The sequence below is a fragment of the Durio zibethinus genome, chromosome 3 (genome assembly GCF_047325235.1).
Source record: "Durio zibethinus cultivar Kanyao isolate XHJ-2024 chromosome 3, ASM4732523v1, whole genome shotgun sequence".
Taxonomy (NCBI): domain Eukaryota; kingdom Viridiplantae; phylum Streptophyta; class Magnoliopsida; order Malvales; family Malvaceae; genus Durio; species Durio zibethinus.
Genome location: NC_143164.1, coordinates 9,298,225 through 9,322,775, shown reverse-complemented (window position 1 = coordinate 9,322,775; position 24,551 = coordinate 9,298,225). Strand labels below are relative to the sequence as shown.

At 25.2% G+C, this 24,551-nt stretch overlaps 1 pseudogene; it reads right to left on the bottom strand.

Moving 5' to 3' along the window:
• The window catches only part of LOC111300056 (ACT domain-containing protein ACR8-like), a 31,691-nt pseudogene extending 13,709 nt beyond the window's left edge, over nucleotides 1-17,982 (bottom strand).
• Nucleotides 17,983-24,551: the final 6,569 nt, after the last annotated feature.

The window sequence follows — 24,551 nt, the reverse complement described above, 5'->3', positions numbered from 1 at the left end:
AACAAAAATGATCTTTAAAGTATTTAAAGGTCTAAATAACATATTTGGAATAACACTATCTTTTCTTTTTATATATTTTATGGTGAATGGGTACTTTTAAAATCATTGAGATAAGCATAATAATTGTGCATTAGGCATCTGCTTCTTTATGAAATTCATTATCGAATCAAAGGTTCATATGTCCAGTTCTATGAGAAAGTGATAACCAATAAGGTGAAATTCAAATCTTTGAATTCCATACTTTACTACTAAAATCTCTTTTAAAATAAAGTAATAGTGAGTTTTTGAATCTTTGAATTTTTTGCTTTTGTATCCATGTATTTGTCTTTTTTCATCTTTTTTCTTTAAGGAGAATCATAAACCAAAACTTATCACTTGCATCAGTCTGTAAGTTTTTTTTCCATCAAAAGGAATCTTTAAAGTTAGAATAAACTTTGATTTGACTTTGAGCATCTTTACTAACTGTGTTTATTTTTGGGACCACTGAAGAGGCTTTTTTCTCAACATTTTTCTAAAAGGATAGGATATCTAAGCAAGATCTGGAAGGAATTCACTTATATAGTTCACTATTCCAAAGAACTATTATACTTATCTTTTCAAAGTATTATCATCAAGGAAATCTTTAAGTGCCTATACAATGTAAGACTATGTAATGTATTATCTATCTTTCAAATGCATTCCAAGAAAATCAATCTCTATAACACCAATTATCATTTTTTTTCTAACAACATTATTCTATACTATTGCATAATTATTTGGAATTTATCAAGTAACTGTGTATGAGTTGTTACATCTAAAGAAAAGAAGGGGATATCATCAATGTGTACGAGGGCATTCTTGAGAATTTAGGCAAAGATTTTTGTCATCGCCTTCTAAAATAATGACGGAGCTATTTTTAATCCAATGGGCATTACTATCCATTGAAAATGATGTTGAATGATGTAAAAAGTTGTTTTGTATCTTTTTTGTGGATGAATACCGAGTTACCAAAATCTTACCTTTAGATCAAACTTTGAGAAAATTTTTACCTATACCAAGTTTATGAACAATAGTTTCCTATTAAGAAGAAAAAACTTATCATCTACAAGGAAAATAGTAAGAGACTTGCAATTGATAACCAATCTTAATTTTTCTTAAACTTGTTATGATCTTTTGTTCATATAGAATGCTTCATATGCATATGGTGAAGAAATAGGTTCAATACAACCTTGAGCTTGGAGTTGAAAATATTCTTCAATGGCTAGCTTGAAATGATCTGGATTCATACCTAAATAATTAGCTTTTGTAGGATTGACATTCTTATTCTTTTTTAAATGAAGGGTAATGAAAAAGTCAAGGTTTTGTTATAATAGTTTTTTTAATTTTTCAAGAAATTTTAAGTGAGTGTTAGCACAAGAGTTTTGACTATCTTTTGATAAACTTCTTGGAAAATATATGTTTGGATTGTCATGGTAAAAAGGTTGGAGAGCTATTTCATGGTTGGAAAAAACTTTTAAACTTAATACCTTTTCCATTGAGCTTTAAACCTAGTATACTAATAATAATGTCAACCAATAACTAGATCTTTTTGTGGAAGTAATGATCTTATAATTCCTTGAGTAATTTCACAACCTAGAAAGATCTAAATGGTAATAGGTTTGTTAATAAAATCTGTAAAGAAAACATTTTCATCAGTAATTTTGAAAAAGGTTTTTTTATCTTTTCCAAATAAAATTGGCTAGTATAATGGGGTTGGCTATGGTCTGGGTTGCACCAGTGTCAAAGAAAACAGTAACTTTAATGATAGGTGATTGTTTATAGATGAAAATTTGAATTGAGGCCAAAAGTGTTTTTTGAAGGCTAAATGGTTTATATTTTTTGGAGTTCTTAGATTGATATATACTCAAGGCATTGATCATTATCAAGTTCGAGTAGTCATCTAACTCTGTGTCTAAACTATCATCTACATATTGCTTGATCAAAATAGTAATTAAGGAGTTTATTTATCATTAAGAGAGACTACTAATTTGAAATCATCATCCAAAAGATTAATACCAAAGATATTAGCAACATCCAGTATCATCTTAATGGACCTTTTGTCAAACTTAGGGTAGTGTTTTGTAAAATGTTTTAATTTTTCACAACAAAAAATATTTGTTGGATTTATTCTTTGAGTCTTTTTTTTCTGTCGAACTTGAATCTTTAAAATCTTATAGGCTTTTTGGAGAATTTTTTGTTTTTGGTAAAATGGGAGTTGGTGTCTTGACACATTTAAAATTTTAAAGTATTTATTTTTTTCTAATGACAAAGATATGAAGAGTATTTTGAAAAACATTTTATTTGTAAACCAGTTGCTGAATAAGCACATGGTCTATCCATTTTTCTAGAGTTGTTCACTATATCTAAAATATACTTATGCTCTTTGCAAATCTTGTCAAGGGCTCTTACCATAACCTTGTAAATGTTATCAAAGTTCATGCTTTTCAAATCAAGATATCTAAGATTAAGTTAAGTCCTTATCTATTGGGTAAGGTTTTCTGAAACTGAGTTAAAGAAAGTTTGTTTTAGATTAATATCATCGAATCACCAGAAAGATAAAATTACTAAAAAAATTATTGGTAATGTTTGTCAAGATCTTTTGGATAAAGCAAACAATATTTTAACTTAGAAAATTACTCTCTAATCTTGTCCATTTGATGAGCTTCTGGGCCATAAAATATGGTTGAGAACTGAGAAACAGATTCTATAATTGTAGCGCATTGGAGAAATTTAACTATTTGTATTTACCAATATTATCCTAAAAGTTCTTAAAGGTTTCAACCAGTATTGAAATAAAATGGATTAAAATCATCTGCATTATAAGATTAAGATTGGAATTCAATTTAACTAGTCCACATGCAAGGAATTCTTGGATGGAAGAATGTCATCAATTGTGAAGACTGAGAATTTGGATGAAGATAATGAATTATAGGACTAAAAATGAGGATGAGGTTTTGGCCATTGTTCATAGGTTCTAGGTTACAAACTTCTGGATTGTCAAATAGGTTTTCAATTATTGATTCTATCAAGGAGATCTATAGAAGTATCTCAACAATATCATCAAAAAATACTTCATTAGAATCTATAAAAAAATCTGATTCATCCATAGTAGGGAAGATATTCTCAACTGAAAACTAAGAAATATTTTTTTAGATCATCTATTGGAGTAAGGTAGGAAAAATGTTTAGTGTGGAATAAATCATAAGATGGGATGATGATTTAAAAGAAACATAGTAGGTACTTTCAAGAACATGGTCAGGATTGAGGGAAGAGGAGGTAATAACTGAAGTAGTGGTTGTTTTTAGCTTTCGGGGTTGTAAAAGTTGGTGTTCTGCTATCCTATCGGGTTTCTATTCAATTGGTTATTTTTCTCTAAACATTTTTCAGTAATACTAAAAGAAGGATAGTTTGAAAGAGAGATGTATAATGGTTATTTTGAAATAGATGTAAAAAATGATTTTGGTTGAAGGTATGAGATGATAGGTATGGATGGAGGTGTGAACACTGATGTGCTTGGTTTGGGTTGGTATTGGAATATGGTAAAGAAAAGTTTTGGAGCTAAAGGTGGGATATATGTTTGGTAAAGAGTATCATGCATTCCAGTGTTAACTGGACAAAAATACTTAGGCTTAGGGTTGAAAGTTGTGGTTGTTGTTTTTTATAGAGTTGATTATGGAGATCCACAAGCTAAATCTTGAGACTTTTCATTTCTCTTTCTCTTTAAATAAAAACATAAGTGTAACCATTGTTGGTTTCAACCAACTATTTGAGCTCTTGATCTATAGTAATTATTCTTACCTAGATGTCAATAATAATATTCTAGAGATTGACGAGATTCTGGTTAAAATATTAGGTCACTTGGTCTAATTTATTCTCTGTCCTATGTAGGGTTACATTATGGAGAATAGAGTTTTTGGTTTGTTAATTCAATATTGATTTTGTAAGAGAAATTTCTTACTGGTTTCCTTTTTCATCTCTATCAGTGGGATTTGAGTTTTTGGGATGTACCTATACTGATCTTTGTTGAATTCCTGGAGAGGAGGAAATTTTGCATCACAAGAAGATCTAATAGACCACATCACGCAGATCTAAGGAAAAAGTTAAAGAGAAACATTTGGAACAACATTGTCGACTTTTTGTTTATAGCTCTTATAAAGCAAAGCCTTTTCTACATCTTTTTTAGCAATGTAAACAAGACCAATAACATAATAGGGTAAGTGTTTTCTTGGCTAAGGTTTTGGCTTTTTAGGTGTTTTTTCTGGACAAGTTGGTTGAGGATTGTCTGGCTTCATGTGTTTGGGATAAATGACATAATAATTGATTTTCCCGAGGGTTTATCAAGGATATCTACTTTAGGGTCTCCATTTTCAAATTTTTATTTCAACTTTTATTGGGAGGATTTATGTCTAGGTTTTTTTTTTTTTTTTTAGAATTATCATCATCAAAGAAACTTTTATGTTTGTCCTTCTAGCATTTTTTACAACTACAATCAATGTCCTAATAGCAATATCTTTTTAGAGATCCATATGTATATACAAGTAATCTATCAGACTTAAAGTGTTTAATTGTTACATTTTGTTATGGTTGACATGGTTACATCATGAATTGTGTAAGGAAAACAAAGGTTGAAATAGGAATGTCTTTTTTCTTGTTGAGGTGAAATTTAATTATGACAGTGCCATTTGAGTTTATAGTGTAGAAAGAATCAAAGTGCTAAATGGGTTCATTTAGGTTTCAAAGCTTTTAATGACTTGTTGTCCATAACTAAAGAAATATGGCAACAAGTTCTTCATCAGATATCTATTTTGATATATGAATGCATCTAGGAATTTTGTCAATAACCGCTAACTTGACAAAGACTACTTTACCAAAGTTAGGCAAAATGAGGTTTATGAAGTGATCTTAGATTCTGTATGCCATCTGATAGTAAAAAATTACCTGGCATTCTTTCATTTCTATTCTTACAATCTGAACTAAGACTTTTAGAACATCTAAGAGAGTTGGATCATGTAAAGACATGTTGTAATTGAGAAATACTATGAAAAAAATAGCTCTCGAGTTAAGAGTCATCTTAACTATGCCAATTACTACATGTTTGTAGTTTTTAAATCTTGTATCCAATAAAGCCATCCTGGTATAAACAAGAATACAATTTCACCCATGAAAGCTTAATGCTATTCTAATAGTACCAAAGTGGATGTGGGTATATCTTTGATCTATCCACAGCTCTAAAAATTTTAAAAGAATTTGAATAGTAACAAAGTGCTTTTAAAATCTTACTGAAAGAATGTATTGGTCAAACTTGAAAGCTTGAACATATTCTTTTAGAGTTTGAGATTTTTGCTTGAGAAGTGTTTTTATGGATCTAATAAATGAAGGAGTTCTAGAGAAAACATTATAAGGATTTACAAGAGGAAGTTCTATTTCTTGGATTTTTTTTTATTTTTTGGGATATAATTAATCTCATAAGGAAAATTTAACTTAGAAGAAAAAGATTTTTTAAGTACAAAAGAAGGTAAAAAAAAGGAAGATCTAGAGGTAAAAGTTGAAGGTGACTTAGAAGTGTTTAACATATCAATGAGAAAAAAGGTTTTGGCTATCTATTTCCACAGGTCTAATAATAGATTAGTTAATAGTTCCATATACCTCAAAAGGGGTATGGATGTCCTCTTTAAGGTTGTTAAGCTCTGATACCAACTAATGACGGATCAGTTGCTTTCTTTAAAAAAAATACCAAACATAAGTAATCCATATATCAGATATAAAATTAAGATATTCTAGTTAGTGCTTAGAACTAAGCACCCTCTTAGCATGAACATTGAACAAATGGCTTGATTTTTATGAAATTATGTCTTTCACTATAATAGCTTAATTCAATATTCTTTTGTATAATAACTTTTCCTTCTCAGTGGATCAATGATTTATTTTATAATTTCAAAAGAATTCTAATGCAGAAGATCACGATACTATAACAATTATAGAGCATATTGGCTTATGTCACTACAAACCATAATATAGAACCAAGAACTATTTCTAAGACTAAAACTAGGATGGAGGGAATAGCCAAAATATATATGATTATTCGTGTATTTATATCATATAATATAACAAAATTGCCTTTCAAAACACCTTTTTTTCTATTGCCCTTAAAATAGATTATCACTTTACCTTCTACTGTACTTTAATCTGGGAGTTAGGGACTTGACAAAAATTTTGCCTTTATCTAATTTTGATAGTTTCTTTGCTTATTTTCAATTTTATTTTTCATTTTGCACTCCATATATATATATATATATATATATAAGAATTTAGAATTTAGAATTAAATAATGAGAGATAATTATTTTTTATCTTATAAATCTCATCTCACTTTTATTAAAGTCAAAATTGAGATTATCAAATAAGAGGCTCAAATTCTTAATCATTTGAGGTGTTTTTATGGGACAATTAGTAGTCAATAAGCTTTGTATTCATGTGAATGATTTATCTATAATGCTTTATTAAAAAATTCTTAAAGGATTTAGAGTGTAACACCTATTCAACATTGTAAAACGTTCATTTTATTTTTTTCAATATTATAAAACTATTATTTTATTTTTTAATTAAAATCAAATAATTAAAATAGTAATAATAAAAATATATTAAAAATTTTCCGAAATGGTTATATTTTGATGCTTGTCCAACATTACAAAATTATCATTTTACCGTTTCTAATATTATAAAATGACAATTTTACCTTGTAATTAAAATAAAAAGAACCTAAAATATTAATAGTAAAAATAAAAAATATATTAAAAGAATTTCCTAAGGGATTATATTTTTTACACCTGTTCTACATTATAAAATAACCATTTTAACCTTAAATGAAAATAAAATAACTTAAAATGTAAATGATAAGATATTAACAATACAAAAATTAAAAAGAATAGATCTACAAATTTTAGAATCTCCAAAAGTATTATATTATATCACATGTCTAGTACTGTAAAATGATTATTTTACCCTTTCCAACATTGTAAAATAACCATGTCACCCTTTAATCAAAATAAAAATCTAAAATGTTAATAATAAAGAAATTTAAAAATATATTAAAAAATTGCCAAAGTGTTATATTTTGATACCTGCCCAACATTATAAAATGATCATTTTACTCTTTTTAGTATTATAAAATAATTATTTTATCTTTTAATGAAAATAAAATAACCTAAAATGTAAATAATAAAAAGTAAAAAATACAAATAAAAAAAATCATATCTACAAATTTTTGTAGATCAAATACCTCTATCTAAATTCAACAATTTAAAAAAGAACCTAACAATGTTGTTTGAAAAGAAATAAAAAAAAATTATCCTACAACAAAGTGCAAGCTAAATTCTACACCAAAAATAAAAGAAAGAGATAAAAAAAATAAATCAAAGAATGTCAAAATTAATACTTAATAATATTCTCTATTTTTCAAATATTTTTTATTTGTACAACTTCTTGTTAACTATTTTAACATGATTAGCTTATTATATTCATATTAAATTTAATAATTTATATATTTATATCGTATTTTTTGTCAAACTAAATAAGACACAATACATATAACTAAAAACGAACCCATTATAAATTATTAAACATATCAAAATCTTAAATACAAATACAATATATTCACTATGTATTACATATGACACAATACAACTAACATACTCAAATTAATTCATTTAATACAATACGGTTAGACATAAATAACATGACTATTAATTTATTTGTAACTTATTTAAACCAAAAAAAATATTAATAATATAATTTTAACATAAATAATAAACTCACAACTTCGTAATTCACATACAAATTAATAATTCACATATATAACAAAGTAACTATAATTCAAATATATAATAATAATTTATCATGTAATATAAAATAAATTATCTAATTTCTCATTTTTATTCATGATATTTAGAAATTAGAATCATTGTGTTATTTTTAATATCAAATGTATGCTTTTTTATTATGTGATTTAAAGTAAAATATATAAAATAAGTTATTGATATGTGTATAATAATCTGCACATTACTAATATAACTTTTAATTTAAATTACTAAAATCTAAACTAAAATGAAGTAAGCAAGTACATTATAAAAAAAATGAATTAAAAATCTTGGTTTTCTGTTTATTATTAATATAACACGTTTCGTGAAAAAAAAGAAAGAAAAGGTACAAGTGCTCATCACCATGTCTATTTAATTTAAAATTACAGTACGATTTCTAAACAAACTTGTTCCTAGCACAGATGGTTTAGCCACTGTTAGATAGATGAAAATTATTGCATATGGTTCGAAGAAGATTAATAGTCGCAGTCTTTATTTTTTTGTAATTTAATTCTTTAATTTGGTTAATAGAATCTAATTCTTAACGTTTTTTTTGTTTTAGATTACCAACGGTGTAAAAGAAAGAAGATGATAACCTTGAAAAAAAAACCTTTATCTCCTTCAGATTTTTCAAAATTCCTAACGAAATGTAAAATTTGCCTCATTTTTATTCTTAATAATAATTTTTTATGATTTAACCATTGGATATCAATATAATAGCATAACAAATTGAGACCCAATTCGACAAGTGAATGTGCATTCTATGCCACATAATTGGACACCTAGCAATAATTACGTGCAATTGAATTTTTATAAATTTAAATATTTATTTTTAACCGATAAAATTTTAGAAAAATAACGTTTTATAATTATAAATGTAGTTGATATTATATAACATAAAATCAAAATAAATTCAAAAATTTTTATTTACACAATGTTATTATGTTGGAAAAATAGTCACATGTTATAATATATTATGAAAAAAATTAAATATAATAAAAATAACGTTTTAAAAATAAACACATAATTGATTGTTGGAAAATTTTAATTTTGAATTTTTTTTATAATTTCAGAAGTATTACATTTTTAACATATAAAGCGTAGTAGATCATAGAAAATAATAACAAAATAAATTTTATATTTTCAATATCAATAACATTTTTTAGTATGAAAACATAGTAACTAATAAATTATAAAATTTTTTATATAAAAACGTAGTTATTGTAGAAAATATAAAGTCAATAAATTTTTTATTTCGAATTAATTTTGTTTGAAACATATAAATTGTGGTGATTGATTATTTGGAGTTGATAACATTTTTTACATATAAAACATAGTTAATTATAAAAGAAATAAAACAAAATTAAATTTTATATTTCTCTATATCAATAACTTTTTTTATTATGAAACATAGTCATTGATACAATGTAGCCTCAATCTTTGCGTTTATAATGATTAAAATGTCATCAATATCAATACTAGGGCATTTATAAAATAGAAAACGTTGTTCTTATTAAATATTGCATTTTATTTAATTAATTGGTTTTGTGATTATTTAAACACTACGTTTATAATGATTAAAATATCGTGTTTATCTAATATTACAACGTTTATAAAAAAACATCGTGCTTGTTAAATATAATATTTTATTTAATTAATTTATTTTAAGATAATTCAAACACTGTATTTTTATAATCAAAATGTCGTGCTTGTACAATATTAGGGAATTTATAAAAAAAAAAGTCATACTTGTTAAATATTACGTTATATTTAATTAATTGATTTTAGAATTATTCAAACACTTTGTTTATAATAATAAAAACCTCGTGCATGTCCAATATTAGGGTTTATACAAAGAAAAACTTCATGCTTTTTAAATATTATATTATATTTAATTAATTGGTTTTTAGAATTATTTAAACATTGCAATTGTATTGACCAAAACATTGTACTTATCTAATATTAGAGTGTTTGTAAGAAAAAATGTTGTGGTAGTTAAATATTACATTTTTTTAATTAATTGGTTTTAAGATTATTAAAACACTATGTATATAATGACCAAAATGTCATACTTATCCAATATTAGAATAAAAAGAAAAATATTGTACTGGTAAAATATTGTGGTTTATTTAATTAATTAGTTTTAAGATTATTCAAGCACTGTGTTTATAATGATCAAAATGTCGTGCTTGTCTAATATTAAGCAATTTTTTACTTAATAAACATTGTCTTTATATGGTGCTTATTATCTCTTTTATTTTTTGTTTATAATATACGACATTATTTTTAACAATTATATTTAATGAAAAATGAAAACCTTTTTTTTAAGAAATTAATTAATAAAAAATAAAAAATTATAATAAATATGTAACTAAATTTATGACAAATTAACAATTATAATTAAATAAGATATTAAATGATATGTCATTTCTATATTATAATATTTGTCATGTGTTATTTACTTTTAATGAAAGACATTATAGTAAAAAGACTTTGTTACGTAATCTGATATTCCTAAAACTAAATAAAAAATCTAACATTTTCATAATAGGAAGAATTACTCATTTCTCAAAATCGACATTTCCCCTAAAATCACTTTCCTTATGGTAATCCTAAATTTGCCAAACCAAATGCCCTCTTAGGTCTTTTATTTTCAATACCAGTATTATTTCTTTAGTTCTTTTGCATGACTTTGAGTTTTGGTTTTTTTTTAAAAAATAATAATAATATTATAAATTAATTAAAAAATAATATAAGAGTTTATATTTGATGCATTGCTAGTGTATACACTTTTATACAATGTCAATAAATCAGATAATGCCACCTTATTAACCAACAAATATCGATTATTAAAATAAATATACAAAAAATTAATATTTTTTTCAAAAAAACCTTACTCATTAATGACATCATATTATTCGATTCACTTTATTAATGAAATGATATTATTAGACTTACTGACAATTTATAGAATCTATACACTAATAATATATTAAATATAATACAAATTACAATTTCACAACTACTTAATTAATAAATATACAAGTAAATGGGGATTTCCTAGATCAACAATATTGTATAGTATATACCAATGTTGTTAATTTTGCTTCAGTTTTATTAAAACATGATACCCCTAAGGATGATTTTTCGTACTGAATTTGGTATCGAATAATAATGGTTGTTTTTATTAGTTTTGGCTGATTTCAATGAATTCCAATGAATTAGCTTGTTTCTACTGGTACATGAATATGAAACATGTTTTATAATTTTTAATTTGTCTTTTATTATTTGATTATTTTTAACCTATTAATAATAAAACTAATTGACAAAATAATCCTTAGAAGTTGAGTTTCTCTATTATTTTTCATTGTAACTTGTTTTCTTTTTATATTTTATTTTTTCGAATCAAAATTCATAAATATTTCAATATTTTTCAAAAAGCAATTGTACTCTTTTTTCAAAATTTAATAATCATAAAACCAAGGTTGATTTTTTTTATCCCTTTGTTTTTATAATATTTATTTAAAAAAGAAAAATACTCATTTAAATATCATAGGATCAGATTAAATATTTAAAAATATAATAAATTGACGATATTATTTTTTATACTTTAAAACTTATTTATTTGATTTTTTAAAATATTACATATTTATTTTGTAGATTATTACTAGTATTATTATGTACAAATTCATGTATATTTATAAATGTATTTGTACTACACCAAAAAATTTGAAATGATATACCAAAATAACTAATACCAACATATACTTTTTTTTAAAAAATCGAAACATTATTTAATATGGTATTAATAACTTAAGTATATATTCCTATTACAATATCTTAACTGGAAATATCTTCCACATTGTGCCAAAAGTATGACAATCTATGTTTGGTTTGAGAATATTTTTTTATTTTTAAAAAATAGTTTTATTTTCTTTTTTTGTTATTTAAAAATGTCTTTAGTGAAAAACAAAAAACAAAAGTTATTTTCTAGAAATGTAAAATAGTGAAATATGTTTGATATCACTATACAATTTTTTTGAAAAGAATGGCTAAAGAAATAAATAAAATATTCAATAATATTATCCATGATTTTAAACTTCTCAATTTTGTTTAATAATTTCATAAATTGTTGTAAAAAGATTAGAATGAAAAGAGAGAAAAAGAAATTTATAAATAATTCAAGATGCCTAATATATTTAAAGACCAAAAAAATGGTTATGAAAATAATTAATATTAATGACTTCTAATTATAAATATATAATATATTAATTAATAACTTCAAAAAATGCCCAATATAAGCGAACTTCTTAACTTATAAAACATAAAACAATAGGTATCCTGTTTTTGGAAATTGAAAATGCTTTTTTGTTTTCATATTTGAACTTATTTTTATTTTTAATTACTAAAAATATTTTTACTTTTATTTTTTATTTTTGAAAAATAAAAAAAGTCTGTTTTCTAAAACCACTGACTTTACTATTAATCAAAATCATTTTTACTGTGCAAGCATTTTGTTTTTCAGTAGCCCGCTGGTGGGTCCGGAAATTTTCTATCTTGTTTCTCTTTTATTTAATTTTTGCAAAATTAGCACTATATTGGATTTAATTACCTATCAATATCATGCGTATAAGGATTCTTTTCAAATCAATAATGTTTAATTTATATATAAGCCCTCTAAATTATAATCCTTTTACATTTGCAATTATCAAAAATTGAATCTTGATTGTTAAATTTAAAAATTCAATATTCTATCAATATATCGCATGAATCTCTAAATTGTAATTTGATATTGCATAATCTTTAATATATATATATATATAAGAATAGACGTAATTTTTGATGATTAAATTTTATCAATAAAATATATATATATGTTATAAAGTCTTTCACACCTTCAATTATAAATTAACAACAATCCATGTATACTATAAGGAATAAAGGATGTAGCAGTAATTTTTGTAACACCATAAAATTTGAACTTTTTTCACCTTTCACTTCTCTATTTACATCTTTAATTATTCTTTTACTAATGCTTAATAACAAATCATCCACTTCTATGTTTTATTACAAACACTTTCTCTTTACAAAACCCATTTATTTTAGGGTTTTAGCCCATGTTTGTGTGTTAATTTTAGCTAATTGCGAATAAAATAACTTCAATAGCACTAATCAGGTGAATTTATCCAATTAGCTTGGAACCTTAAAGTTTTGATTAAATAAATTAATCATCAATTCTACATTTTCTTTACTAATTACAGAAAAAGAAAAAACCTTTTTCTAAAGAAAGATTATTATTTTGGAGCCGGTTTACAGTAGGCATAGACCAATAAACAATAAGCATACCACCATATTTTCTTACTTTAATCAGTTTTTTTTTTTAAATAGATTAAAACTTAGGGAAATTAGAAAAAAAAATTAAAAGTGCTCGAGATGAATTTTAATTTATGAGAATTCACACATTTTAAAAAGGAGTGAACCTCTAAATTAAGCCTCAAATTCAGCTTTACTGGTTTAAACCGGTGTAATGCATGCTTTGGATCTCCACAAACAAGTTAACACGACCAGCTAGATTAGTTGATTTAAATAATCTCTTATATTTTCTTTGCAAATAATAAAATATAAAAGTCAAAGTCAAAATGATTAAAAGTAAAAGTACAAAGAATGGGCCACAAATACCAACTTCTTTGAATAATCCCATGCATTGGGCCATGGTCGTTCACCTACTGAATCACAAAAAAATAAACAAATAAAAATAAGTGTTTGAGAATGCTCGTACTTCAACAAAAGTTTCCCAGATATCTAGGGGTGCTTTTTGTCATTTTCAAGAAAGCTTCTCAAAAGCGAAAGAAGATCTCTTTAATCCCATTAATTAATTAATTAATAATAATGAAAGACTTATAATTCTTTCTATTTATTTTTAAAAATACAGATGACCGGTTAGATTTGAAATTACTCTCAGAATATTTATTTCAATAATTGATATATATTTTTATTTTTAATAAAATTTTAATTTTTTCAATAAAAATGATTAAATTTAAAATTTCATATGTAGCTAAAATCATTATGTATTAAAAATTATTAAATAAAATATTTATTAATGAATAAAATATTTATATTTATATATTATCAGTAAAATTTTAAATTTTACAAGTGATATTAATTAAAAAATTGTTATATAATTTTTTATTAAATTAATTTTTTAATTTTTAATATATTTTAAACAGGTATGTTACTTATACTCCTATTGAGGGTATATGAAGTAATTTTTTTATAAATAAAATTTAAAGTAGAAATTAAAATTTTAGGAAAAAAAAAAAACTATAGTTGCACAAATACTAAAATTCTTTTCAAACGTGAGCGGAACTTAAAGTTGTAAAAAGTTATGAAATGATACGAAATCAATCATGGGTCCGCGGGCTTTGTTACTTTTTGTTGCCTTCGGGTGTTCGGTGTTCCTTTGTCTGACAAGTTTAATCGTCACCGAACCAATCCATCATTTCTCATGTTTGTCCCAAAATGATCATTCCTTTGCATTTTGGTCCACCAAATTATTATTCGCTATTCCTTCAATACGTTTAATTTAATTTTAAATTAAAATGTGGACCTTTGCTATGTTACGGGGAGTCTACGTATATTCATGATATGCTGATCCAATAAGAGATAACCAATCTCACGACTCAAAATGCAACCCACATCTTTTTTTAACATTGATAAATTATATATCAAAAGAAAAGCAAGGGATTGCTTATCAACAATTAACCACAAAAATCAATAATGGAGATAGCAAAACATATCGGCCAGCCAAAATTTGATCCATCTCTTGTAACATTGCTTCAAGGAATCTACAACTATGTATAAACTTTTCATTTTGGTATGAATCCTTTTTGCTTGCATAGGGCATGTGTAATCAAATTGGTATTCTTATTGCAACAAAAATTCTCCATTCAAATTTCATATGAAATAGGATGATTGTTTATTAACTTACCAATGCACAAAAAGAAACGATAATAACCCCATTTTATCAGCTTTATTATCATCACGAAAGTATAGTTCAACCAAAAAATTGTAGTCCATAATTATCTTAGCCTCCAAAAGCTCATAATCTCGATCAATTTGCCTACTACCATTTAGTTATAGGAAATTAATCATAAATGTGAGATGGATGAAGTACCTAACAAGAGAAGGAGAGGTGAGAAGGGGAGTAGTAAAATAGCTTACTTCATAAGCTCATGGAACCAAATTCTTTAGAAGTGAAACATAAAATTAAGATCCAGGTCTTTTAAGGTTGTGGTTTCATCAATTTCCTTTTTTGGTTTATCAATTGAGCGATCATGGGTATTTAACCATAATAATTATTAAGCAAGTGAGATAATTTCATCAGTAACTTAATATATTTTCCATTTATTTCAAATACATACCTTCAATCCACTAATAAGTTTGACATAATGTATACCATAGAATTTTATCACAAGAGAATTTTCATACTAAAAAGCATGTTGGTACTAACTTGGAAACATCCTTATAAAAACTTAATATAGTTAATCAAACTTTTGATTCAATCTAATCATTCTACCTATCAAATATGTCTAGCTTTAACAAAGAAAATAGTGTGAAAAATAAGAAACAAGCAATTTTCCAATTTTTAATAATGCCATTTAAGAAATTACTACATCAAGACTCATAGCAACTTTTACATTGAGTCTAATGGGTTGGCAACTAACCTTGACTTTTGATTTCTTTACCATCTTCATCATAAATTTGTTATCTTGAGTAAGGTAAAAGAAGTTTCCATTCTTGCTCAAAGAAGAAAGCTCTTTAAGGCATCATTGCTACAAATAACTAGTATGTAATTCGCAGGATCCATTTGGACTAACTCCATTAAATGTCTAGAAACATAAAAGAAATTCAATCACCACTATCGTTAGCAACTGAAACAAAAATGAAAGCAAAAAAATAAAATAAACAAAAGAAATGAAAACTTGTATGCAACTAAGCAAGCTGATTACTAAGATTATCTTTAATTTCAAAATTTGTAGATAAACCAACTAATTCTAAAAAACAAATATTCAACTAAAACGTAAAACCACTGGACAATAATCTTTCCATTGGAACTCCATAAATTGATGAGAAGGTGCAAGCTTTGATTTTTTTGCTGGAAACCTTGTCCGAAACTTTTCTTTAGGATCAAATTCTACATTGGTTCTTAAGGAGTTCTTTGAGCCAAGAGTTACAAATCTTTTGACAAGCAGCCATCATATGACAATCTGAATAGGCCTATATCACGAAGAAAGGCCTATTTCATCAATCTTTTGATAATCTTTTGTTCTACATAATTAGGTCATAAAATGTATTAGTGCATTGCCAACTAATTAATTTCTTTTTTACTACTTTTTGGCCTTATATTAAACATGTATACATATAAAAAAAAAAGAATTACTTCTATTATAGTGAGAAATTGGGGAATAGAGAGACTTTACCTGCAATATCATATTCATTGTTCTAAGTTTACTTAGGAATTAACTATGATACAGAAATTTTTTATTTCTAAATTCAAATAAGAATAAACTATGTTATTTATAGCAAAAAGATGTGCAAACTGGTCAACAATATGTTATCTTAGCTTTTCAAGAAACTAATTTTTCACATTTCACTGGAATCATAACTCAAGCTTGTGAAGTTCCATATTCATCGAGAGGTTTTATCATGGCTAGTTCATGGAATCCTGGAAGTTTCATACAATGAGAGCATGAAGTTGACCCATTGCTTGAAACATCTTGTGCCTTTGATGATGATGATGATAATGATGTTGGGATCATTGAAAATAATCCCAGAAAAGGATAATGTAGATCCAATTGAAAAAAACGACACAGATCAGGAATGATCTTACCTAGTGGAAAATGTGGAATGCCTAAAGAAAGCATAAAGATGGGTATCCCTCTATAACTTACTATTACAATAATAAAACCCTAATAATCAATCAGTTTTCAAAAATAAAGGATACCAAGAATAAAACCCCAAAACTTTGAATTCAATATAAGATATTTTTGCTTATACAATTATGTATTCTAATTTTCTTGATTAACACATACTTATATCAGTAAATTTATAATTCAGGTCACATTAAAGTGTTATATTATATAATTGTGCTATTTTATGAAAACTAGATTGAAATAAATGTGATTACACGATGTCTTTCAGGTTCTGAACTAATTTGGGTTCCATCAATGTGTCGAATATAGAATTCTTGTAACAAGAATAAACAAATTTAACTCAACAAACTAAAGTCATGTAATCAAAATCTTAAAAAAGATTAGTACAACAACAATTTAGTACCAAATATGATTTATCCTCAACTGTGTTGATAGTGGCATGAAACACATCATTTTGTTTGTCTATCAATGTGTAAACGACATCAAACAGAAGCTTGGTTTAATCTTCGCACTGAACATTTATAGTTGAATAAACCCTTTTCACCCAATTTTGCACAGTGACGGCAGGTGAATCCACCCTATGTTGCAAAGCAGTTATTATTTCATAATCATGATCTGCAAACATCATTTGATGTAATCTTCTCTTAATGTAGGTTATAGCCATAGAAATTAAAGTTTTTGCTTTACGAATATCATTATTTCCTTTCAAAACATTATTTAAACGTGCTTTATTATGTCAATTTGCTGCAAGTCCTTAATTAGGGACCTCAGGTTGCAGTCTTTTACATAAATTAAAGATACAACTTGACCATTATGTGTCCATACTTTAACATCTATCACATTGCATTGCAAGCAAGCTAAAACTACAATTCTTCTAATAAAACACCAACTTTGTCTGTTCTCGTCAATTTCGATGCTGTTAAGCCATCAAATCCATAGCTTTTATCAGGATAAGTAATCTCAAGGGACTGTAACTAGACAAAAATTAAACAAAACATAAATAAGCTTTATGACAAATTAAGCTAATATAAAGGGTATTAATAATAAAATAAAACAAAGTGTAATAACTACATGTTCAATGTAACTAACAACACTTTCATTAGTTCATTTGTTTTAATTTAAATCAGTCACATGGAAAACTACAAAACCCAAAAGGAAAATGGCAATGATAGACATTTCAAGTACCACCAAAAAAAAAAAAATAAAATGTCAAAAGAACAAACTTTATCTTGTGCCAATTCAAAACTTTACTATTATAATGATTGATATGACCATTTTCATTCAAATTTCATGCTGCTTGATTGAAATAACATATATGCTTTTGTCTATCTCTTCAACAAATTAACAAGCATATGCATGCCTTATATGTTGTACTTAAAACCTATTGAAAATATTTTCTCAAAATTTTTTTGCAGTTTCTTTGGGTATGTTTATAGGGTTCAGGTGCAGAATGAATCAACCAAAGAATCACAAAGAAGGGTTACCTAAGAGGATGAAAACGGATAGTGTTTCTCAATGGTGGATGAGAGTAATAATAGTGTACTTTAATAAAGAAAGGTTTTGAGAAATCTGGCAAAAAGAAGGATGGCCAATAACAAAAATTTTTCAATCTCTTTCAGCAAACAAAAGAAAAGTTTTCAATTGAAAAAGAATATAGAATTTTCTCTTAAAGAATAGAACAAAACTTTATCGAGAAAAAAAGTAAATAAAAGCTATAAGGATCCTACCTTCTAAAAAAGGTTATACTTTTAAGTTCTAGCAATTTCAAATCTTTAAATATATTCATAAAAAAAGAGTTATTTCCAATCAACCTCAGAATATCAACACCATACATGTACCAAAAACATAAAAATTAAAAAACTCATTTGGGGAAACCTTCAATATTTAAGATAACAATACTCGCTAGAAAAAAAAATACATAAAAAAGCTTATGGAGAAGCTTATTGTCCTAAATTATCCCTTAACAAACAGATATCCAAGCTAAAAACCAACTTCCATTTCAAAATTAACCCTTCAATCAACATTTATTAACATTACTGAGTTGTCAATGTAAACTTTAAAATGGGACAGTTATTATATATAGGTATAGATGCCATTATTATTACTCAAGAAATAACTACATAAATTTCGTCAAAGAAGATTTGTATATTACTTTGACCTTCTATTATTCTCAAATTTTATGAACTTTGTATAAAATGATAATAAGTAAATTTTTGCATGTTGTTGCAGTTTAGACTAAATTTATCAATCTACTAAATTCATAGATAATAATAAGATAAAATTTCATGATGTAGTAATATGATAAGGCATATATGTTGCTCATATATAAAATCTTGAAATATATATTCACTACAATAACATGTTTTTTTGCTTAAAAATTAAACAAAGTTGCTTCATTTTTAATGTTAAGGGTCCTATAAGTTCTTAAAATGATGTCAAGAACTCAGTGACATGTTACAATTTTGAATTGCAACAAATGTCTTGTGTGTGTTTTGTTTGTAAGATTGAATGTAGCAATTGTAATTTTTTTTTATTTTGTAAGTTAATTCTTTTATTTTAGTAAGTTAATTCTTTTTCTTACATGTTGTAGTACCTTCATTCTTTTACTATTTCATTTCCTTCTTGTTAATATTTTTGAATAGCATAATGGATAATTAATATCAGTTTAAGTTGTTAATTGTAGATATAAAAACTTGTTGATAAAGTTAAGTGAATTTTATCTTTTTTTTTCTTTTTTAGGGATTCCTTATCAAATGAATCTTAAGGACATTGCTTTATGTAGGTGATTAGGGTAATTTTTCATAAAGTTTTTATTATTGTTTGCATATACTTGTATTTGTTGGAGTGAACACTAACAAGCTTTGTTTAGTGTCAATATCATCCGGGAGGAAAACAATGTTAATAAAGTAATTAGGGTTATTCTTTTAAATTGACTACTCAGGCATGAAAACCTAAAAAGTCCTTTTTTAATTCTCAAGGTCTTGAAATGGTTTCGGAAGGATGAAAGGGTTTTCATTTTTCATAGCAATGAAGCTCGTGATAGATATCTAAATCAACCATATGTTAAGATTGCAAAACAAAATGAGTTGTGAAATATTGATGTGATCTTCAACTATGATTAGCAGTTCGTATTTACATTTTTTGAAATTTTAGTATCCAATAACACCTATTTTTTTCCTTTTATAGTTCTTGTATTTAAAAACAATAGACAGAAATAGGTAATTTTTCATAGTGTTCAGTACACCAAAATTTTCCATCAATGGAAAAAAGTGTTCGAGTGCATTTACTGCAACTATTGTAAAATCAATCTTGGGATGCATCGAGTTTCAAAATTCTTGCTTCTAATGTAAATTTAGTGTTTTGTAATTATGAATTTAATATATGTTAATTGTAACCTACGTTTTTGGTTGTTTATTATAGTGTATCAAAATCATTAATATACTTTTGTTTCATTTGGATCTTGTTTGACCAGTTCCTCAATAATCACTTTGTTCATTTTTAGTCCTCTTTTGTTGGAAGTCGACTTGGAATGTTGATTTAAGGATTTTAAGGTTATTACTATACTTGGGACCTCTATATGTTGTGTTGTCATTGAAGTTAATTTTTTAATATATTGTCAGTTTTTATGAAAATTTATTTTTTTAAAGGAAAGTTACATGTTTTTTAGGTCCTTTACTATTGGAATATTTGGATTCACAAAGACTCGTGAAGTAGAGTATGTAGAAATAGAGAGTTGGCCTATATGATTGAAAGATAAGCCATATTTCTAATTCATTTTAATAAACTTAAAAGTTTACATTTTGTATTTGTATATGTTAAAGCTTAGCATATGGCTTTTACCTAAAAATTTTCTTATAGTAATTGATGGAAAGATGATTATAGGGTTTTCTTCATTTCTAATAAGCCGATTCTCATTTAGTTGTTGTGCAAAATCTTCCCAGAATGTTACTCAAATCATTTCATTCTTGCAATTATATTGTTATTAACTGTTACTTCAGAATTCAATTATTTTTTACTTTTTTATTTCATAAAGTATACATATTGAAATATCTGTATTTGTGAATTTTTTTGTTAGTTTTTTTAAGCTTTCTCCCACAAAGGTCATTGTATATTTGTTAATGTTGACCACGATTCCAACGACATCTGTGAATGAAAGATTTAGTTTGGTTTTTAAAGTATTATTTAATATGTTATATGAAAAGGCAATGTGATTTTTAAAGGTGTTAGAAAATTACCTAATAGTATTTCATTTTTTTTTACTTTTTTTCAAGTCGTTGAATGTTGACAAAGTTGTAATGGTAGGAAGGGAAGGAATCAAGAAGTTTCATTGATTTGACAACCTTAATTGTCCTAAAAAAGTTGATTGTAAAAGGATTTTAGGGCAACATTATAGAATTTCTTCCTTTCACTTACAAAGAAATTTGAAATAAGATAAATCTTATTTCATGAAGTTTGTCCTCATATGCTACCATATTTGTCAGCTTAATAATTCCTTGAATTGCATTATTTTATTTTTTATTGACATTATGTATGCAAAAATGAAAGGTTAATTAGTATGATTTGAAAATATATTTTTGGCTTTTTTAAAAAGACTACTTTAGGTAAGACAGATAGATGGCTACATTTAATATTTGATCTTTCGTAAATAGTTTGTGAGCTAAGCAAAAAAATGTATAGTTGCTATAGTTCTTAAGCTATGTATAGTACAATTCATATTAGTAATCAACTCATTTTTAAAACAACCAATATGTACATTAACTTTCTAATAATGTTTTATTAAGCTTTCCTTAAATTTTAAAACCAAGATGCAATCTTTTAAAGTGTGTCAACATTGTTATTAAATCCTTGTTTTGTTATTCTACAGTCATATAAAGTAAGCTTTTTTAATAGCCTATTAAATTTAAAGCAAAATTTATGATTATCAAATTATTATGTTGATTTTAACAATCATTTTTTTTAAATCATTTATCTAAAGTATACTATCTTTAAAGTTTGATAGTTCAAAAAGAATAATTCTTCTTATAAAATTGTTTGTAACATGAAAGTATAACGAGACTTAATTAATTTTCTAAGGCATATTGCATTTTGTTTATTGAAATAAAAAAATCATGGGATATTTTATGCAAATAACACTAATGGAAATAATTAATTAAATGCTTTTATCAACAATGTTTGTTTTATATGAGTAAAAGAATTCAAACTATTAAAAATAATAAGGCCAAAGTTAAAATTTTGTATTTAACTTAGCAAATAAGAATTTGTTTCTTAAGGTAGTTTATGCTTTAAAGGAAACAGGAAATACATTTTTAAATGGATATAGTATCAATAGCAATAGAAAATGTCAAGTTTTATCAAGTTATTTAGTTTGATAGACTTAAGAAAATTTAAGTATTCAATAATTAAAAAGAAGATAAATATGTATAATTTACTTATTGATAAATGGCTAGGAAATCATGGCTTAGTTGATTGTTTGCTCGATGGTTGATGGATTTTCATATCTTCAATATCTTCACTTTAATTATGCTTATATGGCTTTTAATGTTGTGTTCAGTTAGCATTAAGAATGCCTTTGTTATTGAACCTGAAGTATTTTTGTATATGTAATAGTATTATTCATAGCATATTTTTAAAATTTTTAAAAAACCTTAACATTTCTTGCCTATTAATGATAGAGAGCTATAGTTCAAAGTTAGATTGGACTTAAAGTTACTCTGCTGTAAAACAAAAGAAAAAGTTTTATTATGAAGTTTAAGTAGTAATTTAATAATACATTTTCTTAAACTAAATTCCTAAAATTCATGCATATTTATAAGAAATGATTAAACATAATGGGAACATAATAAAACAATAAATAATTGTTTGTAAAAGAAAACAAAACATCATACATGTAACCAAATCTTCAAATATCTCATGATAAACAACATTTTTTTTGTTTTGTTTCTATACATTCATGTTTATGCTATATTAAAATTTTTAAACCTTTGAAAGAAGTTACTCTTGATAGTACATAATAAAGTTGGCCATGGTTGACTACTAGCTTTGGCAAGTATAGGCCAACAAAGTCTAAAGTCTAAACTCTGTCTTTGGCTTTTGCTAATAGTAATTGTGTACGACAGCCTAATGGGAAATTATTTTCTGTTATGAACAAATGGCCACTTTTGATCTTTTATTGTCATGATAATTTTAGGAATGTATACTTTTTCACCTATGTTCCTACCACTTATGATCTTACCTTTAATGACATTTTTAACAAGTTGTGTAACAATGAGCCTAGTTCCGTTGGATAAACCAAGTGTCTGATTTATATTTCAAAATAGCATGATGACAGTTCATTTTTTCAAAGTTAGTTTATGGTTGGGAATGCTTGGAAAAATAGGTGAATTAAGGAATTCAATAGGTACAATACATCTTTGTCTGATGTTTTACACTTTTAAGGCATATTAAATCATAACTTAAATAAGTTATTGATTCTCCATGGACTAAAGATAGAACATGCTTAGTAATAACATCTACAATTTCATTATATAGTGTAGTTATCGCTATTTACTTTAGGTAGATAACATCAGCATAATAATTCAAAATATTTTTATAAATGACAGCAGATATAGCAACTATAGGATCACTTGTAAAAGGGACAAATAGATTATGTGAAATTTCTATTTCATTTGCTTCACAATCAGGTGTTTGGTTTGAAAGTTTTCTTACTCTGTTGCCTATGTCAAGTAGCTATTGAGCAAACATTTTTATGCTACTCTTTTCATTATTTATCATTGTCCCTCTAATTAGCCTCATGTTCACTCTTAATTCGATGAGTTTACAATTGTGCCATAGATTTGATTTGCTAATGCTAGCATTTATAATTTCATACCTTGTTTCATTTTTAATGATAGGTAAAACTTGTCTAAAATCACCACCAAGGACAACTATTTTACCATCAAAGGATTTAGAAAGAACTTCAAGGTCTTGTGTCTAAAATTATATCCTTTAGGGATTTATTTAATGCTTCAAAGCAATGTTTATGAACCGTTAGTGCTTCATCCCAAATGATTAGTTTACTGGCTTAGACTAATTGTGAAAGTTATGTTCCCTTGCTTATATTTTATATAGAAGAAGTATCTACTGTCAAAAGGATATAGAATGTTGAATGCACAAAGATAATTCGAATTAGTTAGTCTAAAAAAAATGTTTCATTTTAATTATTTAGACTTATAACATATCATTTTTATAATGATAATATTTATATGTATAAAAATATTTTTACTCTAATTATTTAATTATTAGATTCTATTTAAATCTAAACTAAATATAAATAAAGTAAATCTATATTAAATCTATCTATCTATATTAAAATTAAATCTATATATTAAATTAAATCTACATCTATATAAAAATAAAAAAATTATATATGTAATTTAAATATATATAATTTAAATGTAAAATATACTAAAAATACACTAAAAATATAAAATATAGCAATATTATACTTACTGTACTAATATTATACTAATATATATATATATAATACTAAATAGAATAGACTAATAGAATAAAGATAACATATAATAGAATAAATAGAAATTAAAATAAAATATATAATATAGAGATAAATAATAAATAATTATAAATATATTTATAATTATAAGAATATTATTATAATTTAATATTATTAAATTATAATATGATTAAATTTGAATATCATTTTTAATATGATTAAAATATAATCAAATAGAATTATATTATTCTAT